Here is an 18,312-nt window from a genome sequence, read left to right as displayed (position 1 = left end):
CCAACCAATATGGCAAAATCTTGTCTCTATTAAAAATACAAAAATTAGCCGGGCGTGGTGGTGCACTCCTGTAGTCTCAGCTACTGGGGAGGCGGAGGTGGGAGAATCACTTGAACCTGGGAGGCGGAGGTTGTAGTGAGCTGAGACTACGCCACTGCACTCCAGCCTGGGAGACAGAGCCAGACTCTGTCTCAAAACCAAAAAAAAAAAAAAAAAGTGAAAAAAGTGACTGGCTTAAATAAATAATAGATATAAAGAAATGAGAGCCATTTTAAAAATCAGCTGTGAAGTAAAAGTCCTTACATAAAAAAATTAAGAAGGGAAATGTAGACAATTTTTCACAAAGAAGTAATTTTCAAGTTATGTAAGTGTGTGGCAATACAACATAGACTCTGATGAGATCACCACTTGACTTTTTTCTTAGGATAAAGTTATCTATGCTGTGAATTAATATTTTCTGTGTTTCACTAAAAAGAACAAGAATGGCTAGTTTTTTTGTAAAAAAAAAATTCTAAATATAACTATTCTGGCTTTCAACTGCTTTCTGCAGAAATAAAGATTTTAAGTTTGTGTGTTTATTCTTTTTCTTTTCTTTTTTTTTTTTTTTTTTTTTTTTTGAGACAGAGTCTCGCAGTTGTTGCCCGGGCTGGAGTGCAATGGCACGATCTTGGCTCACTGCAACCTCTGCCTCCTGGGTTCCAGCAATTCTCCTGCCTCAGCCTCCCTAGTAGCTGAGATTACAGGCATGCGTCACCACGCGACGGCTAATTTTTGTATTTTTAGTAGAGACGGGGTTTCACCATGTTGGCCAGGCTGGTCTCGAATTCCTGACCTCAGGTGATCCCCCCGCCCCGACCTCCCAAAGTGCTTGGATCACAGGCGTGAGTCACCACGCTCAGCCTTGTGTGTTTATTCTTAATACCTTATTTTTGGAAGAATTATCTAAACCTGACAGCTGTAAAATTGAATGGAAAAGACTAGAAACAAGAGGACACAAAGAAAATAATTCAGAGCTGTAAACAACCACTTAAAATGTGAAGGAGATGAATGAGTCCCAAAGAGAATTAAATGGCCACAAAAAGCCAAATAAACTACCGTTTTAAAACATCACACGGCGATAGGTCCAGAGATAGGCTTTGGAAACGTTTGCAGCTACATCTGAAATCACAGACTCACAACGTTCAGGAGGAACCTGGCCAGGCAGCCAAATCGCACATAGGCCTCTGTGGGAGATGCAGGGCTGAGAGTGCAGACGGCGGGCAGGGGCAGGAGACCGGCCCGTCTGCAGCAGGCAGCCTGTCTGCTGGGCCAGAGGAGACCCGGGGAGCCAGTCTCTCGGAGTTCTGCAGAGAGCCCGGGCCAAAGTTAACCACCTCTGCTTGCTGCCTTCACCAACACGAGAGGGCAGGGGAGAAACGGCTGCTATAGAAAAGCAGCTGCAAAACCAAGTATCTCAAACTGCGCTCTCCACACTGAACTCACTAGGGCTCACCGAAACAGTGCATTCACGCCCGGCCTCCAATTTACTTTTCTCCACCTGCAGACACAGGCGTGGCTTGGCATATCCAGTCACCGAGAGAAGCCACCTTCTGGGGGGTCCCACTGGGAGGGAATGACAACATTCCTGTTAGGCTTTGAACTCCTGAATTAAACTTGAACACGGAGCGCCAGATGCCACGGGCATGTGTGACACTCAGGGGACAATGAGGTCAACACACACATTACTCAAGCACGGAGCTGCCCTGCTGCTCCCCGGCTCCGCCCTGCCGTTGCACCTGGCAGCGGATTCCCCCAGCCTGTGCTGAGCCTTGCCGCTGGGAACTGCAGTGACCTTCCTCACCGTCACAGGACAGAAGACGCTTCAAAACTACAACTGTCCAGAAATCAGCTTGGGCCGCCATCTTACGGGGTGAGCTCTCTGTTACTGGAAGAATTCCAACAAAGTCAGGATTACCCTCTATCAGAGGAGATTCATTCTTCCACAAGGAATTGTGCCAAGTAGTGCGGCAGCACTGGTCACTGCAGTCCCAGGCGGAGAGCAGCAGGCTCAGATGGGGTTAAAAACAGCCTCTTTCATCCATTAAAGGATGACTTTTCAATGTGTTGGTTCCTAAGGCTCCTTCCTAGATGAGAGGCAGCAGAAACATAAAAATAAAGAAAAGGCAACAGATTACGTCGACACAGGACTTCACAGCGTCAGTCACCTGATACGACTAATGCTTGAAAGCAGGATTGGCCAAGTCAGAGATGCAGCTAAAAGACTTGCCAATGATCATCTTCCTTCAGAGGCACAGCATTCTCTCCTGTAAACAGAAACGATGTATAAAACTACAGAAGAGCTTATGATCAGACATGCAATAAAATACGTGCTCTCATCAGAAAGTTGAAATCTCAGGGTGGAGTCAACCATGATTCCTGCAACAGTGCAGAGAACATAGTTTTCAACTCAGAACATAATTTTGTATGATCTGTGAATGGACCACACATAGTTTTTTGATTTTGGTTTTTCATCCTTTCTTCCCTTGGGTGTATCAGTCAGTAACTCGTTTATTATGAAATTATTATAAAAATTAGACATAGTGGCCTCAAGTAATGTCTCATGACCTTAGCTTCAAATCGTAAGTCTCAGAGCCATGAGGCAATTGTTCCCTGAAATACTTACCTCAAAGGTCACCTCATTCGGAGTTTCCAAAATTTCAGCCCCTGGAATGCCCTTTTCATGGTTTTTGCCATAAATATAGACCATCTGTACTGTTTATTTCCTTATCATTTTTTGATATACCTAATCACTCTTTTGGCTGAAAATACGTTTATTTAAAAGGAGAATTTCTATTACTACCATAAATAGAAAGCCAGTATCACTGGTCGTAAGTTACCGGCAAATCTAAAACACACACACACACAACGAGAAAGTCACCTGCTGACAACTTTTAGGGAGAGACACACTGAACTGAACAAGCGTCTCAAATGCTTAATGAACTTGTCTTTGCTGTGGCGACAAGGTACAAGTTCTGCTTCCATCTGTCTCTAAAAGTCCAACTTTTCTGACGTATCCAAGACCAAGGATTGGTGTCATGTCTGTAAACAAAACGCTGCCAAACAGCAAACTCAGGAGCGGCCCGGCTCAGGCACAGCAGCTGCACGCCCTGGTCCAGCCGCCTCGCCACCGCGCAACGGTGTTCCTTGCCCGCGAACTGGGACGAATCATAACCGCCGTGGCCACTTTAGAGGGGTGTCGTTCATCACAACAACTGATTTCGTGTTTCTACACCATCAAGTCCACACGAGCCAAAGGGGCCATGACAAAGAGGGGCAGCCGTTAGGTCAATCAATACTATGAAGTACTTAATAAGTATAAAGGGCTTCACGAGAAATAAGAGCTGCAGCAGCGTTTAAAAACAGCGAATGACCTCTGCCTCTGAGCAGCTTGATGTGTTCCAGACGCAGCAGGCTCTGAGTTCACCAACAGTTACTGCGAGTGCTGAGCTCCCCATCCGTTCTGAAGCTCTCCTGATTTAAAGCCAGAAAGCTGCGCAACGAAGGAAGGGGACAGCGAGTCACCAGGGAAGGGGACTGCGATCCGTGGTGGAGAGGGAACATGACTCAGGGTAAAGTACGAGGGCTTTCCTAACGTGGACTGCAACAGCATTGCCCACACGCACTCACCAGACAGGAGGCTCCACCGCCCAGGGTCCTGCCTAGGTCTGTGGCCTCTGCCTAGGTCTGTGGCCTGAGCAGCACCACGGCGACACGGACAGACAGACACCGGCAGAGGCCACCTCCCGCCCACTGGCTTGGGAGCCCCTGGAATGCCTAGCGGCACATGAAGAGCAGCATCAAGCTTCCCATTTGTCATCCGGTGCCATTTTAATCTCAGATGGAGAAAAACACAAGAAATATTAGTCTTATTATGGATGGGCATTTATTCTATTTTATGAGGACACACTTAAGATTCACTATGAATCCCAGCGTTTTGGGAGGCTGAAGCGGGTAAACCTCCTGAGGTCAGGAGTTCAAGACCAGCCTGACCAGTATGGTAAAACTCCGTCCCTACTAAAAATACAAAAATTAGCTGGGCATGTTGGTGCGCACCTGTAGTCCCAGCTACTCAGGAGGCTGAGGCAGGAGAATCGCTTGAACCCGGGAGGCGGAGGTTGCAGTGAGCCAAGATTGTGCCACCGCCCTCCAGCCTGGGCAACAGAGGGAGACTGTCTCAAAACAAACAAACAAACAAACAAAAAAAAAACAGAAAAAAAGATTCACTATGAATTAAAGCTCCATCCCCAGAAATTAGCGACGGCCACGGGCAGCAGGGGAAGGAGGGAGTGGTGGGCAGGGAAAGCCAGCAGCTCTAGGCGAGTGGCCCTGCCTTGAAGGGACCCCTGCACTGAACACGCCCAGTGCTGACAACGCGCAGGGAACAGCGACTCCACAAGCACAGGAAGCGAAGGACAGGACGCGAGGGGCCAGACGAGTGGCAGATGCGCACTTAACCACACGGTAATGTAGAAAATTCTATTCCAGATGACACAGAGAGACAAATATTTAACATAATGTGAAATTCAACTGTGTACACTGATAAAGATTAAAAGAAGACATAGATTCCTCTAGTAGAAACAGTTGGTGTCATATGATAAAAATTTTTTTCTTAAATGGCTTTTATTTTTATTATAGGAGTAACAAACGTTCATTGGAGAAAATACAAAAATAGAGATAAACAGAGAAGATAAAATCACCCATAATCCCACCACTCAGACAGAAACATTTCTTATATTTTGGGTTATTCTTCCAGACTTTTCTCTATATGAATATAAACATACACATTTTTAACTGAAGTGGGATCACAGTGCACACACTGCCTTGTGACGCGCTTTAACTCAGCCTGCCTTGAACGTTGCCAGGTTCAACAGATACACTTCAACAGTGCTGTGAGGTCTTCCCCGTGGCATCCACAGAAAACAGACAGGTGCACCACCAATTGTTCAACCAATCCTAATTCTTCAATTTATTCAAAAGATAAAGGATAACCAATTTCAAATATTAATTTAAGTGATGAATGCCGTCTAGTGAAGAAATCTTATTTGTAAATCCACCAAAATGAATCGAGACAAAAATGAAATAGTCTTTCACTTAAAAAAAATCATCTGAATAGCTGAGCAGGTCAGGATCTTCCATCCAAATTGCTGTGGGGATGTGCACCTTAGGCTTGGGGCTAAAGAAGCTGGGAGTCTCTACAGATTGAAGCTGTCCCTGAGAGCTTAGGATACATGTAGGGGCAATTTAAGACATACCTTTTTGTGGCTATAGCCTTCACAGTAAACTATCTTCCTTGGGAATTCACCTGTTACCACGGTGAGAAGCTCCTGTCTTTGGCAATGCCTGGCACCTTGATGTCTGCTTCACCTGACACCAGTGCACCAGCTTCCCTATGGCTAGTGTGTGCACGGAGCATCCTTCTCCATCCTTTCACTATCAAGCCTTCCGGATTCCTTCATCTAAGCACGTCTACTGTAAGCAGCCATTTTTTAAATATCCAGTTTGACAATCTCAGTATTAATTGGCATATTTAGTTCAGCTGTATTTTCTGTAATTATGCAGTGTTTAAGTAAAAACTGACCATGTTGCTATCTGTTTTCTATTTATCCCATCTGTTTGGTTTGTGTATCTCTCCTACTTTCTTTTGGATTCACTGAGTACTTCTTATCGGTTCAGTTTTCCCTCCTCTATCACCACACGCATCATGCATTCATTAGTATTTTAGTGGTTACTTTGGAGATTGTAACACGTGTCCTAACTCACTAGCACCCAAGAGAAATTAGTTCTCCAACACCTTCCCTAACAACAGCAGGGCCCGCCCTCCACGTCCACCCTCAAGGCCATTACCATTGTGTGTTTTAATTCTGCCTGCACATCACACCCCACGAGGCACTGCTGTGACTTGCTGGTGCCGGGTAGTCACTGTCCACTCAGAACGGCCCGTGGCTTTACTGTTTTCATGGCTCTGCATTCCTTCTGCATTTCCATGCTTCCATCAGGACCCTCTTCCCTTCCACCTGAAAGAATTTCCCTAATAATTTCTTTTACTATAGTTCTTCTGGTGACAAGTTCTGATTCTGTTTGTCTGAAAATGTCCTTTGGTGGCCTTCATTTTTGAATAGAATTCTAGGAAAAGAGTTATTTTCTCCACTTCAAAGACTGTCATTTCATTGTCATCTGAATTCTAAGATCTCTGTGGGAAAGTCAGCTGTCAGCCATAGAGCTGTCCTTTCACTCAGATGCACCTCCAGCTCCGCCTACGTTTCCACATTGCCTTGTGTTCTAGATTTGCAATGACATGTCAAGTGTGGTTCTCTGTGTATTTACCACGTTTGAAGTTTGTAAAGTTTCTTGCATTTATGGTGTCATGTCTGACAGGGTTTGGGATACTTCTCAGCCAGCATCACTTCACATCCTGCTGGCACCCCCGTCTGCCCCCTCGCCGTCCCTCAGCTTCTCACACTGAGCCTTTTCTCCATGTCTCTGTGGCTCTCCTGCTCTTTCCTCTATTTTTCATTCTTTTCTTCTCTATGCCTCATTCTGGATATTTTCTATCAGTCTACATTGCAGAGTTCACTCTCCTATGTGCAGTCTGCTATCCAATTTATGTTTAATTCTTCATTTCATTTATTGTAATTTTCATTCCCAGAATTTCCATTTAAGTTCCATTTTATATATTCCTTTTTTTCTTTTTAAGACAGAGTTTCACTTTTGTTGCCCAGGCTGGAGTGCAGTGGCACAGTCTCGGCTCACTGCAACCTCCACCTCCCAGGTTCAAGCAATTCTCCTGCCTCAGCCTCCCAAGTACCTGGGATTACAGATATGCGCCACCACACCTGGCTAATTTTGTATTTTTAGTAGAGATGGGGTTTTCTCCATGTTGGTCAGGGAGGTCTTGAACTCCCGACCTCAGGTGATCCTCCCTCCTCAGCCTCCCAAAGTGCTGGGATTACAGGTGTGAGCCACCACGCCCAGCACAGCTTTTTTGTTTTACTTTTCCAACAGCCCGGCCTATACATTCCATTTTATTGTGAAATTCTCCATCTTGTCATCTACTTTCTTGAATATATTAATGGCAATGCTTTTAAAATCCGTATCTCATTATTCCAATAACTACATCACCTGTTGCTGTTTCCATCGCTGGCTTTTATTCTTTCTTCTTCATCTTTTAATCATTTGAACCTTAATTTTTTATTGAAAACTAAACACTGTGTATTACAAACTAACAGGAGAACTGGAGGCCCTGGCCAATGTTATCATCCTTCAGAGAGCACTGACTCTGGTTTCTGGCAGGCAGAGCAGGGCAGGGTGCCGTAATCCTCTCTGAAGTGAGTGGGGTCAAGGCTGAGTCCCAGTCTTTTGTGAAGGCTAAACTATTTCAAGTTTACTCTCATTCCTAGGTTGGGGTCAGGACCTAACAGGAAATCTAGGTGCTTACCAGGGTTCCTGCTCCTTGGCATGCCCTGGACTCCAATTTTTGTCTCCCCTAGTCTTACAGAATAGCCTTCTGGCTGGGCATAGTAATTCTCATCTGTTATCCCAGCATTCTAGGAGGCCAAGGCAGGAGGATCCCTGAGGCCAGCCTGGGCAACAAACATATGAGTCCCTGTCTCTACAACAACAACAACAATAATAATAGCTTTCCCTTCTCAGCCTCTGAGTAACACATCAGCAAAATGCCTTGAGGAGAACACAAGTGCAGATTACTGGGCTCACCTTAATATTTTCCCTTCTCCCCAGGATCTTGGTCTCTTACTCTCACGTAGCCTTCGTAGCTAAAACTCTTAAGTTTTGTCTCCCAGCCCTACAAGACTGCCCTACATGGAGCCCTGCACCCGCAAAACATGTACCTGTGCCTTGCCAAAAGCTCCACGCACGGTCCCAGTTTTCCGGACACCACTTTCTGTTTTGTTCTTCACCCACCCAGCTCCACGCCCCTCATGAGCCAGCAAACATCTCAAGAGGAAAAGCATCACAAAACACTGCGCTCGGCCCACAGGCTTCCTCCTCTCAGGACCTGGTCCCTCCAGTGCTGGCCACCTTTCTTTTGTACTTTGTCCAGCTTTTCAAGATCTTGTTGTGAGAATGTCGGTCTACAGGGCATTCCACAACATCTCCCAGGTGTGCCCGCACACACAGACACATTATTAAAACAGGAACAGCCACATCACAGAAAAATGTTAAAATTAAGAAATCACTTTTTCAATAAATTATTTGACACAAGATAACAATCTAAAAACGTAAGTTACAATTTTTCCAGAAAATAACTCACAGAACTTTGGTATTTCTAATTTGTAAAATATTCCACTAAGTAAGAACAAAATTGCCTCTTTTAAAACCTCCTTTCTGATTTGCCACTTTGTAACTCAGAAATCCAGAGTCATTAGGAAACATGCCAAAGTCACCATAAATAGTACTAAGTTATTTCCCCTCGGGGCCCACTGGTTGCCAAACTCATTACCAAAATTACTTGAAGGTGTTGCTTCTTCACCTGATACCAACAATTTAGAAACCAATGTTTAAACACTGGCTTGTACTAAATCTCCTCAGGCAGTATCAGTAAGGCATGTGCTGAGATCAGGGGAAAAATGTGTTTTGGTCACATCTAATTGCAATAAAATAATAATGCTTTCTCCTACTTCCCTCCCTTTCTGACATCACAACACATAAACTGCAAAAAAATAAAATAAAATAAAAACAATTCTCCTTAATCCAAACACTAAAATACATCATCAGTGGGCACCTCCCTGCCCATGGCTGATGGCTGGATTTTCACAAGGCACAGGTACATGTTTTGCGGGTGCAGGGAACAAAGGCAGAAACCGTCACTGTCCTCAAAGTCCCTATGATTTCACAGAGGAAAAAAACCAAAGAAAACAGCTAAGTACAATTAAAACGCAGTACATCAACAGGTGCAAAACGTTCTTTTTCAAATGAAATGCACACATAAGTGCCAAGAAGCCTAACTTGAGTTCCCCGTGCGGGGGACGGCAGCGGGGGACGGCAGCGGGGGAAGCAGTTTTGAAGCTCTGGGTTGTGGGCTTAAAACAACCGGGTTCACCACAGAGATAAGAACGACTCAGGCTTGCACGCTCTTGCGACAGGAAGAAATGTTCGAGGGCACATCTGAATGGTTGTTGAAGCCCTTGTCTACACAGCCCAGGTATGGAAAACTCAGTGTGCCGTGTGTGAGTGGGCTGTGGGGAAGGAATCGCTTTCTTGCAGTCAGAGCTAGGGAATAACACCTCAGCCTCTGCTGTGGGACTAACCTAGGCTGGCGTCCTAACCCAAGCAGGTCGGCCGCAGGTCACGTGCACAACGCCAACTCAAACAGGACTCTGTGCAAATAAGGACGCAGAAAGTTTGCAAGCTTGCCCTTCTTTCCAAAGACTAGAGATAACAGAACATGTACAAAATAGCAGATCCTTCTAGCCGCCCAAAATTCTAGGAAGCGTGGAACCCTCTTCAGCATGTGACCCGTAAAAATCCTTACAAACATCAAGCCACACAACATGCAAAGCGGTCCCTCCTCCTCTTAACAAAGTCAGTGGCCAAGGTAAAGAAGAAAAATGGAGAACACGCACACACGGAACCTTGTGTTATTTTTATAATATTTTACCATCTTTTCAAAGTACAGATGGGTCAGAAAACATCACGGAACATACAAGGCAACTGAAGCTTCGGAAGTTTTCCCAAGTGGTTTTGCTACGATTATTTAAGGTATCTCATTCATATACTTTCAGGAGGAAACATATGTATTATTATCTTTAACTTTGAACTCAGTTTTGTGCATACTTTTGTTTCTTTGCTTTTTTTTTATAGACAGGATCTCACTCTGTTGCCCAGACTGGAGCACAGCGGTGCGATCACAGCTCACTGCGGTCTGGAACTTCTAGGCTCAAGCAATCCTTCTGCCTCAGCCTCCCGAGTAGCCAGGACTACAGACACATGTCATCACACCAGGTAACTGTGCATTTTGTAGGGATGGGGTCTCTTTATGTCACCCAGGCTGGTCTCAAACTCCTGGCCTCAAGTGATACTCCCTCCTCAGCCTCCCAGAGTTTCAGTGTGAGAGCCACTGCGCCTGGCCCTGAACTCGTTTATGATGCCTTCCTGTGGTCCTTTAAGTATATACAGGTTGAATAACATTATTTGAAATGCTTGGGAGCAGAAGCATTTTAGATTTTGGATTTTTTCAGATTCTGGAATAATTGCATGTACATAATGAGGTATCTTCAGGATGAGGCCCAAGCCTAAACACAAAATTCATTTATGTTTCACATACACCTTACACATATAATTTTATACAATATTGTTAGTGATCATGTGCATGAAACGAAGTTTAAACTGCCACCCAGCACCACAGTCAGGTGTGGAATTCTCCACTTGCAGTCAGCACTCAAAAAGTTTCAGATTTGGCCGGGCACGGTGGCTCACGCCTGTAATCCCAGCACTTTGGGAGGCCGAGGTGGGCGGATCACGAGGTCAGGAGATCAAAACCATCCTAGCTAACATGGTGAAATCTCGTCTTTACTAAAAACACACACACAAAAATAAAAATAAAAAAAATTAGCCAGGCTTGGTGGCGACGCCTGTAGTCCCAGCTACTCGGGAGGCTGAGGCAGGAGAATGGCGTGAACCCGGGAAGCGGAGCTTGCAGTGAGCTGAGATCGTGCCACCGCACTCCAGCCTGGGCGACAGAGCGAGACTCCATCTCCAAAAAAAAAAAAAAAAAAAGTTTCAGATTTGAGGGCATTTGGGATTTCAGATTCTCAGCTAAGTGATGCTCAACCTCTAACTACTCCTACGGGTTTTTATTTTCCAGGTGAGCCTCAAGCAGCGTCGGCATGAGAACTCCTTTCCGGACTCGGGCCTGTGGGCATGCCCTCCACATCCAGGCCCGCCTTCCCTCGAGAGCACAGCAGTGAGGCCAGCAGTGTCACCAGCTGTCACAATGTCCAATGCTTCAGCGTTTAAAGACCTCTACGAAATATCCCCCGAGAACACGGTGACAACCAGCTGGAAACATCGCCCAGCGTGGCTGGCATTCTGAGGACGACACTGGAGAGGTGTCCAGCAGTGTCACCTGCGGTTGGAAAGGGACTCCTTAGCAGTCCCTGGGAGGGTGGCGGAAGCCAAGCCTGGAGGGACATCAGAGCTTCCTGCCACCAGAATGCACAAAGACTCTTTCACACGAGGGGCGGAGCGGTAGGCAGGCGCCAAGAGGCCTGAGCGCGCTCTGTTGCACCCACCATCCCCCCTGACAAAGACTGAAGTCAGTCCCTGTCCGGCTTTTTGAGGGTGGGATGGGGTCTTATTTGTGTTTGTGTCCCACCCATTGCATGTCCTGGTACTCAGGAGGCACCCAGTAAGCTCTCATGGACTCAACAGCTGAACGGACAGATGAATGAATGGATGTGAAATGTAAGATAGGAAAGGCCATATCCATCCTCTGTCTTCCCCAGCAACAGAGTTTTTATTTGCCCTTATCCTTTATCTGCCCTGTGAGGGAGGTATCACTTTCCGTATTTTACCGAGGACGGAGCCGAGGCTCTGTGAGTTACGTAATACGCCTCAGGCTACAGAAATGCTAGCGGATGGAACAGGGATTGAACTCATGTCTCTCTGGATCCAGAATCTGCGTCTTTCCAACATGTCAAATCATCTCCTTAGCAAAAGTCTGACTCTGTAAAATTTCTCAAGTAAAATACAAGAATAAGGAAAAATAAATATGTTAATTTATCGATTTAATCTCAGATGATCTACAGTAAATAATATAAGCCAAAACATGACAAAGCACACAACTGAACTGACGCTCAAAACTCACCTGGAAGCTATTATTCCAGATGAACAATGAGTGACTTAGAATCCTCAGGTTCCTGAGGAGGAGCTAACGTCAAGACTGAGGGAGGAAGAGGAGGTGACAGGGCTGAGTAGGGGTCCAGCCGGCTGTCCTTGCCTCCTCCACACCATCAGCAGCATCCACAAAGACCTGGTTCTTCCACACCCGTGCTGCCGGCCTCCCTGATTAGATTATACGCAGAACCTCAGGGCAAGGACTGTGTCTTTTTTCCTTTTCAACCACAACATCTATCACCATGCCACCGACGGCCCTAATTCTATCCTACTGCATGCCCCGGCAGGTCCACCAATATCTCCTTTTTTTTTTGTTTTTAAGAGACAGAGTCTCACTCTGTCACCCAGGCTGGAGGAGGGCCGCAGTGCAATGATCATAGCTCACTTCGGCATCGACCTCCTGGCTCAAGTGATCCTCCCACCTCAGTCTCCCGCGTGTCTAGGACAACAGGTGTGCACCACCACAACCAGCTAATTTTTATTTATTTATTTTGGTAGAGACAGGGGTCTCACTATGTTGCCCAGGCTGACCTCAAGCTCCTAGCCTCAAGCAATCCGATCCCCCCCGCAGCCTCCCAACAGGCTCAGATTCCCGGCGTGAGCCACCAGGCCGAGCCTCAATGTCTCCTCTTGGCTCTGAAAGGAAAGAAGTGGGGAAAGCCATTCTGCAGACGTCCAGCACTGTCACTGAGGCTGCCCATACAGCTCTATTACTTGTCCTGAAGCACTGTTAAGAGACTGCGCTATCGTCCCATCAACAGTTTGAAGTTCGGTGACAGAATTATCTGGAGGAGGCAGACCCTGGGGATGAAGGCCACACAGCTTCAGTCACCAAAGAAGGGCCATGTGCGGCCATCACCAAGACACCCAGTGTGTGTGAGTCTCTGGTACAGTCACTGAAGGGCCTCTCTCCACCTTCCTTCACCCCTCCCTGTCCCTCAGACCCCACTCTCACGCACATCTCCCAAGCCACAGCAAACACTCCACATGACACATCACATCGAACATCTTATTTTAAGCGATCAAGGTCTAGGCAAACGGTTTTCTGACTGACCCCAATTTGTTTTTAAGAGAAGGTTATTTCTTTTATGGCCTTCCACATGTTTAATACTGATTATTAAGACCGCTGGAGAGCCCACCGGAGAAGGGGGGCTGTCTCCTCTGGGACCCCTCCTCACATACCAACCCCTAAGTCCTTGGTAAACTCACACAGAGAAAAACAATTCTGAAAGTAATAAACATAACGGGCTTGGCACATCGAATAATTACTTGGAAGAGAAATTGGAACTGGAATGCACAGAAAACAACCTATCTGGGATTTGCGTTTCACTGGCGAAGTCATCGGCATCCAGCTCATGAATTCCCGAGGCCACTTGATGGGCGTTCATCACCGGTACACGGAGGCACTCCAGAGTGGCACTGGAGGAACCGTGCCCCCGCTCCAGCAAAGCCAGCGGTCTTCCCGTGGCTGTCCACGCCCCACGCCATGGCGTGCAGGGCAAGTGGGGCTGGGACGCTCACAGGCCTCTGCACCAAGGACCACCCTCTAACTCACAGCCTAATCTGCCTCTGCTGAGAACATGCCTTAGTTTTTCCTCTTTGATGGCAACTACAATCTCCTTCCAGCCATGGGCAATGGAAAAATGTAGTAAGAGTATCTTATTGTTTGAAATAAAGTCAAGACAGGACCAAAGCAAAGCACACGAAACCGAGAGCAAACGTAACTTTTGGCTATAGTGGTTCTATAGCCACTATGTCTGAAAATCCAGAACCACGAAAGAAAATATTCATACACGTGACCACGTAAACATCAAAACTTCAGCCTGGCAAAAATCAGGTCAAAAGACAAATGACAAAAACCTGGAAACCGTATCTGCATGTGTTATCACAAGTCTGCTTCCCTGATACATAAAGCACTCCGAGCAATCCCCGAGAGAAAGTTCAACCACCACAAACACACACGGCTCTCGTGTGAAACACTCACAGCCTCCCTTCCAGTAAAGAAATGCAAACTCAAACCATGTTTAGATACCATTTCCCACCACTGTGGTGACCCAGTCTGCCACCGAGGATGTGGTCGAGTAGCCACCTTCGCCACCTTGCACACAATCGTGCCTCGGAGCACACCGGCATAGGCCCCAGGAAGGGCGACTTGGTCATGTCAACCAAAGCCACAAATGCACACGCTCTGGCCTTGGCACATACAATTCCAGGAATTCATCCTAAAGGTACACGTGCATGTTTGAGAACTGAAATTAAGAGAAATAAAATGTATTATCTGTTGTATTTTGTCTAGAATAGCAAAATGTGGAATTAAGTCAAAGGTTCACCAATAGAGGACTGGTTACATAAACTGGAGTGTCTATTAAATAGGACACCAGATGGCTGTAAACAAAGGGAGAGGAGTGGTGTGGGGCAGGGGGTGGGACAAGAAAAAGGGAAGCTTTCTGTGTGCGGACGTGGAAGGATCTCTAAGGCACGTTGAGTGCGGTAAAGGAAAATGGGTTTGATGAAGGGTGGGGGTGGCTAATTTGTTTTTAACACTGTGTATAAAAGCATAAAGAAATTCTAGAAGGATACCTAAGAAACATGACTGCAGAGACAGGGCAGGGACACAGTGGACAGCAGCAGGCTTGAACGAATGCCTTTGATAATTGATTTTATTTTTGAACCACCTGATAGTATCAACTACAGTTGCCCTTAAATAACATGGAGGTTAGGGGTGCCAGGCCCCTCCACAGTAAAAATTCCAAGTATAGCTTTAGACTCCCAAAAATGTAACTACTAATGGCCTACTGTTGACAATTATAGATAATACAAACTGCCAATTAACACACATTTTGTATGTTATATGTATTATGCATATACTTACAGTATTCTTATAATAAAGTATAGTACAGAAAAGAAAATGTGACTTAAAAACTCAGGGGCCGGGCGTGGCAGCTCATGCCTGTAATCGCAACACATTGGGAGGCTGAAGGGGCAGGATCACTTGAGGCCAGGAGTTTGAGACCAGCTTGGGCAACATCGTGAGACCCCCTTCTCTACAAAAAAAGAAATGTAAAAATTAGTCAGGAGCGGTGACACGCCCTGTGCTCTCAGCTACCCGGGAGGCTGAGGTGGGAGGATCACCTGAACCTGAGAGGTCAAGGCTTGCAGGGTGCTAAGATTGCACCACTGCACTCAGCCTGGGCAACAGGGCAAGACCCTATCTCTAAAAAAATTTTTTTTAGTTAAAAAAAGAAAATCTTAAGAAAGAGAATATATTTACTATTCAGTAAGTGGAACTGAACCACCATAAAGTTCTTCATCCTCGTTATCTTCACATTGAGTACCTTGAGGGGAGGAGGGCGAGTCGGGGTTGGCCGTGCTGTCTCGGGGTGGCAGAGACAGAAGCGACGAAGGAGGTGGGAACCAGGACAGGAGAGGCAGGTCCGCTTGGTGTAACTTCACGAAACCCACTGTAATTTCCATCTGACTCTTTTGCTGTTTCATTTATCTAAGTGTTTCTACACAGTACCAATTCTTCCTCCATTGTTTGTTTAGTTTCAATGCCCACATCACAGAAGGATTCATGTCGTAAAAGAAGTCAAAAGCAGTCTGAAAACTCGGAACCCTTCTGCCAGACTGTCTAGTGTCAATTCATTTTGTGGCACTGCTTCTTCTATGTTTTTTCCCATCACCTGGCCCTGGTTTGGAAGTACTTATCTCGTTTAAGGCGTCTCGTGTTAATTCCTCTGGTGCAGTGTCTACTAGCTCTTGAATTTCTCCAAGATCCATATCTTGAAATCCTTCCTTCCCCCTCCCCCCGGCGCACCTTTTTTTGCCATAGCCACAATCTCTTTCATGATCTCCTTGGTTGGCTCTGTTGCAAATCCTGTGAAGTCACGCACAACATCTGGACAGAGTTTTCTCCAGCAGGAATTTATTGTTTCGGGTTTGTTAACTCTCACGGTTTTTTCTGTTACAAGAGTGGCACCTTCAATGGTGAAATCCTTTCAGATTTTTAGGACCTTCCCTCTATCAGGGTTCTCCTCCACAGCGTTATCATCCTTCCCGTAGAATGCCGTGTGTAATGAGCCTCAAAGGTCCTTTGAGACCCTGATCTAGAGGCTGATATGAGATGTCTTAATTGAGAGCAAATAGACCATTTCAGTCTTCAGCCTTCAGTGTTGAACTCATGGGGTTCTGGGTGGCCAGGGGCACTGCCCAGTATTGAAAGAAGTTTAAAAGGCAATCTCTTACTGGCAACGTACTTCCTGACTTCAGGAACAAAACGTGGATGGAACTAATGCAGGAAAAGAGCTCTCACTGTCCAGGCCTTCTTGTTCTGCAACCAAAAGACTGGCAGCTGGTGTTCACCTTTTCCCTTCGAAGCTCAGGGGCAGTCCTGTTCATAAACCCAACTGCATTTGCACAAAATGATAGAGTTAGCCTATCCATACCTGCTTCTCTTCCTTACTAATAAATACCCTTTGTAGCTTTTTTTTCCAGAATAGACCACTTTCATCTGCATTTGAAAACTTATACAGGCAGATATTCTTTTTCCTCAATGATTTTCTAAATGGTATCTGGGAACTCAGTCAGACACCATTTGCCTCTCGGTCAGCAAAAGCTGCTTCTCCTATTATCCTGACTTTTTTAAAGCCAAATCTCTTTCTAAAATTATCAAACCATCCTTTGCTGCCACTGAATTCTCCATCTTTAGATCCTTTGGTTTCTTTTGCTTTAAGTTGTCATATAACGACTTTGCTTTTTCTCAAATCATATTAGAGTCTATAGGTAGGTCTCTCTAACAGCCATTCTTCTACCACACAAAAGCTGCATTTTCAATACAAGATAAAAAGGTGTTTTGCAGAAAGTGCAAAGTTTTTGTGCCTGTTGGCATACAGCTGCAGTGACGGGTTCACAAATTTCCTTTTCTTTTTTACAATGGTTCTTATGCTGGTGTCATTTATCTTGAAATGGAGCACAAGGTAACCACAGCTGCCGACCTCAATCTACAGCACAAATCGAGCAATTCAGCTTCTTCTTGCAATGTCATGACTTTTCTCTGCTTCTTGGGAGCACTTCCAGCATCACTAGGGGTACTTCCTATGGGTTTGGGTCCCATGTTGTCATTCGAGGCTTATGGTATTGCACAAAATACAGTGAAAATATGCAAGATCCTCAAGAGATTCCTTTTCACTGTGACATGAAATTTACTGTTGAGAAGAACTGCTCATGCGGAGATGATAGGGATCACACGGTGTCTTAAGTGGACACAGAAAACACTTGAGCTGACCACAATAGCAACCAGATGTGGCTACAAAATTATTACAGTAGCATAGCATGGACTACAGTTAATTTATGCAGTTATGATTTAATACTACATCTTTGTGTTTGCTTTACATTTCTCGACTGCAAATGGTGCCATGCATATCTGTTTTTGTGTGCATAAGTTTTGATAAGATTTAACTTTTTATAACAGGTATGCACATATTTTACGGTAATAAATGACAAAATAGACTAGTCTCTACATATATTTTATGCATTCATGACATGCCTAACTTTGTCTTAATTTTTTTCAATATTTCTAGGCTACGAGGTTCATACGCAAGTTTATTCAAATATTTGAAAATCTCCAAAAATTTCCAATATATTTACTGAAAAAAATCTGTATACATGTAGACTCACACAGTTTCAACCCATGTTGTTCAACAGTCAACTAAGTTTTTCAGTTTTTCAACTGTGAAATGACAGCTGTCTTTCTTACCACGCCCTCCGTCAGCAGGCTGAGGCATACAGGCTGAGTCTACCTTCCTCACACTGCTTCTGTCTCCTGTGTCATCTTCCCTGTCCCCATCCCTAGGGATTCTTCCTACACCCCCACAGCAGGACCAGGTCTAGCAGTCTCCCATCTTCAGGTCTGTGTCCATGATAAAGAGTTTCAGAAAATGGAAATTATTATTGAATATCATAATTTGAAACCAAAACAAATGGGGCCCATTGCCCAAACCTGCACCAGGTTAAACTCAAAAGGGCTGATGTTGCTGCCATGACGAGGACTGAAGCATGTGTCGGTGTACACAGGGCAGTGGCTGCCTGGCCTCATTCTTCAGGGAAGTCTGAAAGAACCACCTTCCCAGCCCTCCCCAGCAGCTTCCAGGCAGCCTTCCCCACAGCCTGAGTTGCGGCAGCAGTCATCCCTGCCGCACGAGACCATTCTGGCCAAGCCAGGCCCAACGCAGAGATACAGATCTGACACTAGCACCACGAGGGCCATCTCCCAGCTCTGCACTCTTCAACACGTGAGTACCAACCAACCGTGAGCTCGGCAAACCTTCTCTGAAAAACTAACTCCTCCTCCTCCCCTTCCCCACACTGCCCCCACCATACAGTCACAACATCCTGTAGACGAACCACCTTTCAGCCAGAGGT

At 45.6% G+C, this 18,312-nt stretch overlaps 1 protein-coding gene and 1 long non-coding RNA gene across 20 annotated transcripts in view; one reads left to right on the top strand and one right to left on the bottom strand.

Moving 5' to 3' along the window:
- Window positions 1-18,312, bottom strand: part of LOC105478940 (low density lipoprotein receptor class A domain containing 4) — a 436,625-nt gene that overhangs the window by 319,550 nt on the left and 98,763 nt on the right. For 3 of the 19 annotated variants that reach the window (XM_071085747.1, XM_071085750.1, XM_071085748.1), the window contains exon 3: window positions 2,205-2,303. The exons of 13 other annotated variants lie outside the window; for them this stretch is intronic. The gene's annotated coding sequence lies outside the window, so the exon portion shown is untranslated. Of the gene's footprint in view, window positions 1-1,954; window positions 1,976-2,204; window positions 2,304-17,647; window positions 17,801-18,312 lie in introns of those variants that run through there. 3 more of the 19 variants (XM_071085753.1, XM_071085751.1, XM_011736685.3) reach the window with 3 other exon arrangements.
- On the top strand, window positions 9,109-11,181 carry LOC139360090 (uncharacterized). The gene is made up of 4 exons (XR_011617192.1): window positions 9,109-9,199; window positions 9,674-9,756; window positions 9,859-9,999; window positions 10,862-11,181. It is a non-coding gene; the product is annotated as an uncharacterized lncRNA (long non-coding RNA).

This window comes from Macaca nemestrina, chromosome 19 (genome assembly GCF_043159975.1).
Source record: "Macaca nemestrina isolate mMacNem1 chromosome 19, mMacNem.hap1, whole genome shotgun sequence".
Taxonomy (NCBI): domain Eukaryota; kingdom Metazoa; phylum Chordata; class Mammalia; order Primates; family Cercopithecidae; genus Macaca; species Macaca nemestrina.
This window is presented reverse-complemented; position numbering and strand designations above follow the sequence as displayed.